The 8,229-nt window shown below is 43.9% G+C and overlaps 1 non-coding gene across 1 annotated transcript; it reads right to left on the bottom strand.

The window, feature by feature from the left end:
• Positions 1-3,061: 3,061 nt before the first annotated feature.
• Positions 3,062-3,133, bottom strand: TRNAC-GCA. Its single transcript has one exon. It is a non-coding gene; the product is annotated as a tRNA-Cys (tRNA).
• Positions 3,134-8,229: the final 5,096 nt, after the last annotated feature.

Raw genomic sequence — 8,229 nt, 5'->3', positions numbered from 1 at the left:
TGTTTACCAAAAGAAACAAAAAAAGGTTTATAGCAACATACATGTAATAATCCCAAACTAGATATTACACAAAGGCTCGTGACTATACATTGCATAGATAAGTTGTGGTATTTCCACAGAATAGATTATTGAACAGGACAAACTGCAACTATATGCGAATGGACAAACTGCGAATGGACAAACTGCAACTATATGCCACCACAAAGATGAAAGCCAAAGGGTCCTGAGGAATGTAGATGATTCTATGGAAGAAAATCAAAGTTGACAACTTACACTATCAGGTAAAGAACCTTATCGAAAAACAACTAAGACAGGGTTTTTGTATTGACATGAAAAAGTCATCAAGACTTTTATAAAATAGGAAGTAAGAATAATTTCTTTTTTTTTTTTTGAGTTGGAGTCTCACTCCACCGCCCAGGCTGGAGTGCAGTGGCGCACTCATGGCACCCCAGCATCAACCCACTGGGCTCTGGTGGTCCTTCTGCCTCAGTCTTCCAAGGAGCTGGAACTACAGGCACGCCCTACTATACCTGGCTGGCTAATTTTTTGATTTATTGTAGAGACAAGGTCTCACCATGTTGCCCGAGTGGGTCTTGAACCTGCAGGCTGAAGCAATCCACTCATCTTGGCCTCCCAAAGACCTGGGATTACAGGCTGAGCCACCGAGATCTGCCAATAATTTCATTTTTTAGGAAAGTTATTTAAATATTGTAAACATACATTGTTCCTTACATGATCTATTTACTTTTCTCCAGATAATTTAGTTTTTTTAAAGCGACAATTCTAGTTTCCTGTGGCACTTAAACAATACCTACTTTTGTTTGAAGAGAAACTGATTCCACAGGAATTAAAATGGGCCAGTGGAGACAGGTCCCAACTGTCCAAACCTCATCTTCCCGCTCTCTGAGGACTCAGTATACAGGATAATCATCTTACAGCACAATGACACCTTGATTTAGTGTCGAAGACCTCGCTTTGGTGACTGTAATGACTTTGTTACTGGGAGCATCTTTGCACTTCTGTAGAACCAGATAAGGGTATCTCATAAACGTCTGTCCCTCATTCATTGGCCAGTCCAAATTGGTGATCATGGTGCTCTTCCAGTTGTTGAAATATTAGGCTGATGCCTAAGTTTGTAGAGTTTACTACTGGCATCGCAACACTGACAGGTTGGAAGTTTGTTTATAGTTTGGCATCTGGAATGACAATGTCATTCTTGCATTCTGCAGATTTGAAGAAAATGAGTGCCATTTGTGGGCTAAAGAAGATGGGGTGTCAAGTGGAAAAAAACAAACACTTTTGACATATTCTTCTGTTTAACAGAGGAGTAAAGGCATCGGAGGTGGCTCAAAACACTTGAGCCGGCTGCAGGACAATGCCATTGGGGAGCACGGGAAGAAGATGGCTTTGTCATTTCAAGGAGGGCCACTCTGCCTGTGTGTTTCTCCATGTTCAGGAAGACCTTCAGACTTTGCTACGAGCTTATGCATCAGGCCGATATGCAAGAAGAGGGTGAGGGTAGTTGTATCCATTGGTGCATTTCCAGTAAATTGATTTTCAAAACGACTGGTTAGTTAAAGAAAAAAATTATTAGAAACATATCACAGAATTATTGTTGAGAGACAGAGAACAAGACTTAGGAGAGGCAGGACCAAGTGAGCCTCAGAGACTCTGAGGGCCCACGTGATGTCGCCAAAAGGCCAGAGGGGCCATGGACTGGCATTTGCATGGTCCAGAATTGTCCCTCGTCCATCCAGCTGTTCCAGCGTGTGCCCACTTCTTGGTTACAGAAGGCCCTAGATTCTAGTCCCCCCGACTGTATGCAAGGGAACTAGGGTGTTATTAGGAAGACAAGATGGACATTGGGCAGCCAAAAAACAACAACAAAATATTTTCCACAAATCCATCATATCAGGCATTTTTGAGACATTTACATCAAGAAATGATGCATCAAGGAATGATTGCTATTTGCAAAACAGAAATAGTTGTCACAACTGGACATATGAGAGAACAAGGAATTTAGGAGTACATGCTTTCCTGTTCTTTTTCTCTGAGGCATCTGCCCTACTGAACTCTGTGCAAAGGCTCTTTCCCTTAAAACAAAATGTAGCTTATATTTGGATAAAAAGCAGAAGGATAGACCATCACAGACATTTTAAATGAGAAATATCAAACGTGTGTGTGTGTGTGTGTGTATGTGTTTATGCACATGAGTTAACTATTAGAAAAAAACTTCGTTGTAAGATAAATATACATATACCTGAAGGTAGAATTAGGAAAGGAGGCCAGAAGAAGTGGCTCACAGCTGTAATCCCAGCACTTTGGAGGTGGAGGCAAAAAGGTTGCTTGAACCCTCGGGTTCAAGACCAGTCAGGGCAACGTGGTGATATAAATGAAATAATCAGTTTGGCGTGGTAGTGTGTGCCTGTAGTTTTCCAGCCACTTGGGCGGCTGAGACAAAAGGATCCCCTGAGCTTCATCCCAACCTTCACCATCTTTCCCACACTCCTCCCCCCTAACGCCTGGCCACTATTTGTCCGTACACCCCAGCAACCCACATGCCCTCTGTCATGGACTGTAGGAAAGGACTCACTTGAACATCATTGATGTTGACCACCATGATGTTGCTTAGAATTGCATGTTGTTGTATGTTCTCAATCAATTTTCTGGTCACTTAGAATAACGGAAGCTAGTATAGGTATCAACAGGAGATTGAGACCCACCTGCCATAAAATAGAAGTCCCCAGATTCCTCCTCAGTCCTACTAAATCAGAATTTCTAGGGAAATCTCTATTTTTTACTGAGGTCCCTCAGTAATTCTGATGTAGAGTCAGACTGGGTAACCTCTGCTTCAGCCTGCCCCTCCACAGTGTAAACTTCAAAGAAGAGCAACTAATTAAGAACTTCTGAAACACACAGAGTTTATTGACATGAACCTGGCTTGTGCCAGATGACGGAAGTTACTTGAGAAAACCGACACAAGACATGGGAAGTACAGTGATGAGGATGACCAGCAAGCAACCCTATATCAGGGAAAGGGATCTCACAGCAAAAGAGTGTCAGGGGGCTCCCGGATTTGAACCGGGATCCTCTTGATCTGCAATCAAATGCTCTACCCCTGAGCTATACCCCCTTGTTCCATATGTGTTCCTCCTTAGCATATTTCCCCTGTGTTACACATCCAAGGATTCTAAAGCATACTGTAAGTTGTATTCATTACCAGCCTACCTATGGAAACTGGCAGCCCCACCACAACTGACTAGAAACAGCTCTTCTTCCATTCCCCAGAGACACATCACTTTTCTGACGGCACTTTTCTATTCTCTAGCGATAACCTGAACTCCTTCAATAAACTTACATCTCCTCCTCTCCGTTTTCCCAGTACCTGATGAGCATGGGGAGAGGAGGGAGCAGGTGTAAGAATCACGGCTGTATTAGCCTTTTCTACAGTAATGTGTCAGAACAAATCTTCCAAAAATTCAATTCCATGAAACAATAAGCACGTATTCTCATGCTCATAGGTTGGCAGCATGGATGCCAATCAGCTGATGTAGGTTGGGCTTGACCTGATGACTCTGCTTCAAGTTGTGGGTTCATCTGCTCCAGGTTTCTCTGAGTTGGGCTCAAGTCTGCTCCATGTATGTTCATGTTGGGGTCCAGGCTGGAGAATTAGCAGCCAGCAGGGTGACGCTTTTCTCAGGACAAAGCAAAAGGGCAAGCCTGGCCATGAAAGCAGCTTTCAAGCCTCTCCTTGCATCACATCTGCTAACATCTCATTGGTTAAAGCAAGTCACATGACGGAGCCCTAACTCAAGGGCAGGAAACCATATTCCACCTCAAATAAGGAGATTTGAAAAGACTCTTGGCAAAGGGTGCAGATGTAGAAATAAGTTAAAAACTAGGGCTACTGTTTTGCACACCATGGTCTGCCCTCTGGCTCACAATTATTTTCATCTTTCCCTCACATAAAATATACTCACCTCTGTCTCACTGAATGAGGCTTTGGACACTTGGGATAGAGGTGAGCATCTGTGATCCACATTAAATCAGGGGAGATGTCTCTTGACCCAGATCACTATGTCCTCAAGAAACAAGATTTCTCAATGTTGCACATCCTGAATAGAATGATGTTACAGGAACAGACAAAGCAATAAACATTTATATTTACATATTGGACCAAACGACCCGTTGTGGTGATTCATACCTATAATCCCAGCAATTTGAAAGGCAGAGGAGGGAGGACTACATGAGCCTAAGAGTTTAAGACCAGCCTGGGAAAAATAATGAGGCCTTGTCTCTACAAAAAATAAAAAATTAGCCAGTTGGGGTGGTGTGTGCCTGAATTCCCTGCTGCTCAGGAGGTTGACCAAGGAGGTGGAGACTGTGGTGAGCACCGATCGTGCAATTGAACTCCAGTATGAAAAGCACAATTTGTGAAAATAAAAAGGATTGGACAAAATGGTTGGCACACACAGTTGTGGAAACTGGCTCATAGAGATTGAAATGCTAGGCAAAAGTGGTCATTTCCCCTTTATCTTTTGTAACAGCCAGAGGCCCCTTCTGGATTCCAATCTCCATATTTTCCAGCCTTTTCACAATAATGCTGCATAACGAGCCACACAACAATAAGCATTCCAGGATTTGGGGATGTGCCTGGATTAGGCCCCCATTCTGATACCTGAAAGTGACTCCCAGTCCATTATTCTGTATGACTTTTGCTTCTACCCTCTGAGAAATCTTCTTTTTCCATCATCCTCCTTTGCAATTTCTGAAGAGGTCATTGGGAAACATGTCCTTTTTGGTGGCTCAACAGTCTCCTCAGCTTCTTCCCACCTGTAAAATGTTAGAGGCCCAGAGGTCTCTGAGTCCCAGTTGTTAACGCTCTTGCCAATATAGCTTTCTCAAGAAATGTGTGGGTTTCCTATGTATTCCATTTTCCAAAAGCCATGATCACAATTCTTTTGACATATGTTCTCTCTTCTCCTGAGCTCATTATAAGTGTTTGGGCACATCACATTTCTGTGGGACCACATCCTTAAACTTTCTAGGAACATTTTGTCCAACTGAGTGGATTTTCTTGGCACCAATTTGTTTCAGTCTCTTAATAAAGGGCATTAAAGCTTTAATCAAGGGCATTAAAGCAGCTGATTTGATCAGTTTCTTGAGGCAATGTCTTACTGGAAGGCTCTGGATTTCCTCTGTTTCTTAAAGTGAGGTAGTAATGGCCTCAACTTTGGGAGAGATCAGCGTCATTTTTTCAAATATGCAAGTTCTGGACTAACTAATCAGTTCACCAACTGAACTCAAATCTTTCTCTTTTTTGGTAGTATCTTTTATTTTCTCTCCTTTCCTTTCTCTCTCTCTCTCTCTCTCTCTCTCTCTCTCTTTCTTTCGTTCTGTGTCATGGTTCACTCTGTCGCCTAGGTTGGAGTGCAGTGGCATGATCATGGCTCACTGGAACCACAACTGCCTACACTAATGCTATCCTTCCACCTCAGCCTTCAGAGTAGCAGGGATTACAGAGCACATCATTCTCGGTTAATTTTTTTACTTTTTGTAGTGACGAGGTCTCACTATGCTGCACAGGCTGTTCTTGGACTCCTGGGCTCAAGCAATCCTCAAACCTGGACCTCACAAAGGGCTGGGATTACAGGTGTGAGCTCAGCCCTTTCTTCTAGTAACTTTCAAAAGCAGCTATAACAAATAGCTCAGGAATTCAACATTTTCCATTAAATATGCTCCCCAATTCCATAAATTCATGTCTATTAATGACATTTCAGATTATCAGGAGCCACTGTTTTCCTGTCCACAATATTATTTTCCTTGTCATTTTCCCAGTTGACTGTGACAATTCCTTGCCACCCACTGCTCCTTCATTAAGCCATTAGTGACAGCAGAAGCCATATGTTACAAAAGAAGTCCCTGCCAATATATCAATTCCAGCATTTGTCAGGTTTCTTCATGATAATGTTGCATAATAAGCTACCCCTTAAATCAGTGACATAATAAGTATTTGTTCTCATCTCCCAGAGTTAGCCAGTTCAATGTGAATCATCTGATCTAGGCTGGGTTTGGTTGGGTGGTTTGGCTTCAAGTTGCAGTCTTGCTTCCTCTGGCAAGTTGGGCTCAGGGTTGGGCCATGTGTCCACTCTGGGGCCCAGGTCAGAAGGGCACTTACTGGATAATCTCGGGTCCTGGTAGCAGTGGAAGTGCCAGGGAACAAGCCAGACCTCACAAGTAGATCCCAAGTCCCTGCTAACATCAGATCTGGTAACATCTCGTCAACCAAAGTGAGTCACACGATGTGCCAATTATCAATTTATTGATGCTCAGCTCTAAGTTGACCCTTCCATACTTGCTCTGGGTTACTGCCCGGGATTCTTAAAGTTCTCCTCCTTTGAAGGAGCGCGATGTTAAAAGTTGTCAGTAGAGGGCGCTACAGGGATATTGCAGGAGAATGGGGACTTCTCTTCCTAGCTTTCTCTGGCTTCCAGCTCCTGCTGCTTGGTTGGTCTGTGGTGCCCACGAGTGGTGGTGCTCTGCCCCAGGCACACACCCCTCGGTGAAGTCCCCTGGCGAAGCTTGGTCCTTTCTCTAGTATAAACACTGAGGGCTTTAAGCCTCACACTTGCACGTGGCTCACCTGTGCCCCAGAGGGTTGCTTCCCACTTGCCATGAAACCAAGGCGTTAATTTACCCAGATTGGTCTGCCTTGCTTTTGGTTGTTTGCTTTATGATTATGATTATGATTTTCCTTTTTCCATGAAGCTGGAGGCCTCAATACCAAACGCTAAAGGTTAATCTTCACTTGCTACTTTATAGATAAATTTATGGGTTAGCAGGGTAATGGTCACTTCAGTGGTTTTGCGTTAATTTAGGCCAGCTCCTATCTAGTTCCAACAAGTTGAGACCTGTGACCCTCCAGCTAGGCCTGTTCTAGTGCTCGAGAGGTGACCTTTTGAGTCAGAGGGCCAAAAACTCCATCCTCAGATCATGCTAATACCACCTTCTCTGGACATAAGTCCTATGCAATGACAGAACCCTGACTACTGTTGCTCAGAATGAACCTTTTACTTCACTGTCCGTTTCCCTGAGATCTTTTGCCTGTTACCCATTCCTGATACTAGCAAGAGTATTTTGATTAAAGAAGAGGCTAACTCCGGTTAAAGTTTCATCTTGTTCATCATTGGCAGGCTGTCAAGGAGTTCATGGCACTGCAGAGAAGCCTAAAGAATCAGGTTTCTGGTGGGGTGCAGTGGCTTAAGCCTGTAATCCCAGCACTTTGGGAGGCCTAAACGCGAGGACAGCCGGAACCTGTGGGTTCGAGACCAGACTGGGCAACATGGTGAGTCCTTGTCTCTACAATAAATTAAAAAATCAGCTGGGCATGGGAGCGGGTGCCTATAGTTCTGGTTACTTGGAACGCTGAGGCGGAAGGATCACTGGAGACCAGCAGGTTGAGGCTGGGGTGGCTATGAGCATGCCACTACAATCTATCAAGGCAAATCAGTGAGACTCCAAACAAAAAAAAGAAAAAAGAACCAGGCTTCTAAAATGGGCAGGACATCAGCCAACCCTGATTAGGGAACAGTCACTACTACCATGATGGACACTGGTGAAGCCTCTTGTCCCTCTGCTACCTCCAGAAAAAAATCACAGTTCACCCTGCCTCTGTGTGTGATTTACTCCACACTATTGGTCTTGTGCAGGGGCATATAGTTGGCCAAGCTTAAGGCATTACCAACTGTGCTGCTTAATTATATGTGTCAACCTGGCTAGACTATGGTGTTCTGATGTTTGACCAAACCCCAATTTAAATATTGCTGTGAAGCTATTTTTTAAGATGTGGTTAACACTTAAAGTGTCCTGCTTTGAGGAAAGCAGAGTCCCCTCCAAAATGGGTGTGGGCCCCATCCAAACAACTGAAGGCCTTATAAAGAAAAGAATTATATCCCCTGAGGAAGGAATTCTGCCTCCAGATGGCCTCAGACTTGAGTAGCACATCAGCTCTTCTCTACGTCTCCAACCTGCTGGTCTGCCCTGCAGAAATCAGATTTCACAGCACTTTGGGAGGGTAAGACGAGAGGACTACCTGAGTGAAAAAAAAAAGAAAGAAAAGAAAAGAAAAAGAAATCAGACTTTGCAGCCCCCACAACTGTGAGCCAATTCCTTAAAATCTCTGTCGGTACACACACACACACACACACACACACACACACACACACACAC

Source organism: Carlito syrichta, unplaced genomic scaffold, assembly GCF_000164805.1.
Source record: "Carlito syrichta isolate Samal-C Ts95f unplaced genomic scaffold, Tarsius_syrichta-2.0.1 Scaffold308825, whole genome shotgun sequence".
Classification (NCBI taxonomy): Eukaryota; Metazoa; Chordata; class Mammalia; order Primates; family Tarsiidae; genus Carlito; species Carlito syrichta.
This window is presented reverse-complemented; position numbering and strand designations above follow the sequence as displayed.